At 40.7% G+C, this 1,725-nt stretch overlaps 1 pseudogene; it reads right to left on the reverse strand.

Annotated features, from left to right (window-relative positions):
* Window positions 1–546: 546 nt before the first annotated feature.
* On the reverse strand, window positions 547–975 carry LOC130854040 (uncharacterized protein C14orf119 homolog; annotated as a pseudogene).
* Between the last annotated feature and the right edge of the window lie 750 nt (window positions 976–1,725).

Genomic DNA, 1,725 nt, shown 5'->3' on the forward strand with positions numbered 1-1,725 from the left:
ATTCTTCTTTTGTTGTTGTTGTTGTTCAGAAAATTCATTCTTTATTTTTATACAAAAAAATAAACCATTCAACCTGTAAAGAATGTCTATAGAATAGAAACATCTGCTACCAGCTCCAAGGAGGTCACATATACTTTAGAAAAAAGTTATTGCTACTTGGATTCAAACAAACATCAGTGTGGAGGAAGGAGTAACTAATTATCTCTGTCCTCTGATTTTTCCATAATTGTACTAAATCATCACCAGGAAAGCTAGTAGTTGGGATGTCACATAATGATGCCAGAATTTGGTAACAGTGGTTTGACATCTCTTAGAAAGAAGTAAGCTAGGAGGCAGACTGCTGATCTGGATTTGCTTAGATGGAAAACACTTATACTAGGAGTTCAGTTGATAGGCTGCTGAAATCACCAGGCTTGTACCGGTCAGCGAGTTCAGTCAGCTGATCGGGATACCATCCCCAGACCTTTAAGAGATACATTTGAAGTTCTCACGGTAAAGTTGTGGCCTCAGCTCCATTAGCTCTGGTTATCTTAATTTTAACGCCTATCAGTCTTTATCAGCTGTAGCAGCCACTGCTTGGTAAAACTTTGCCACGAAGTCTGGCTCACTGACCTCCAGCTGACTGACAAATTCACTGTGCTCCTGCTCAGCCCTGCCTCAAAACCACTGATCCCACAGACATAGCTGGCACTCAGATACAAGGTGATCGGTTTGCTCCAGATATACTAAGCTGCTCTGGACTTTCCAGCAGCGGCTGTAATTTTCCTGGTACTGCCTTAGCTACCAGGTCCTGTAGGAAATGTTCACTCTGAGGACCTGACCAGCTGGCAAACCAGTGAAGCTAGTAGTTTCCATCTCCTGAAAAGTGATGTAAGACACTGGTGGAGAGGAAGAGTTAGAAATATTGTTTGGTACAAAGGGTAAGGGAGAAGGGAAGGATAGTGACAACCAAGAGGAAGATGATTCCAGTGGCATCCTCCCCTTTCCTCTCACAGGGCACCTGTGAGTGCTCAGACTCCAACTATTGCCACTGCTTCCATGTTTCCTGAAATTCCTCCTGAATGATTCTTTTTAACACAAAATCATTTATCACCATGAGTTTAATCACTTAATTATTTCACACATATGAGTATTGACACACTTGTTAAATTACAAGCTCCTGGAGTAGAAGGTTATTTCTTTTCTACACCATCTCAGTTGATCAAGAGATTGGCATGCTCCACTTCACACCAGTCAGAATGGCCTTCATTAAAAAGCCTACAATTAACAAATTCTCGGGAGGGTGTGGAGAAAGGGGGACCTTCCTACACTGTTGGTGGGAATGTAAATTGGTACGGCCACCATGGAGAACAGTTTGGAGGTTCCTTTAAAAACTAAAAATAAAGATGCCATATGATCCAGCAATCCCACTACTGGGCATATATCCAGAGAAAACTATAATCCGAAAAGATACATGCGCCCCAGTGTTCATAGCAGCACTATTTACAATAGCCAAGACATGGAAGCAACTTAAATGTCCATCAACAGATGAATGGATAAGAAGATGTGGTATATATCTACTATGGAATATTAGTCAGCCACAAAAAGGAACGAAATTGGGACATTTGCAGAGACATGGATGGACCTAGAGATTATCATTCTAAGTGAAGTAAGTCATAGAAAGAAAAATACCATATGATATCACTTACATGTGGAATCTAAAATATGACACAAATGAACTTATTT

The sequence above is a fragment of the Hippopotamus amphibius genome, chromosome 5 (assembly GCF_030028045.1).
Source record: "Hippopotamus amphibius kiboko isolate mHipAmp2 chromosome 5, mHipAmp2.hap2, whole genome shotgun sequence".
NCBI lineage: Eukaryota > Metazoa > Chordata > Mammalia > Artiodactyla > Hippopotamidae > Hippopotamus > Hippopotamus amphibius.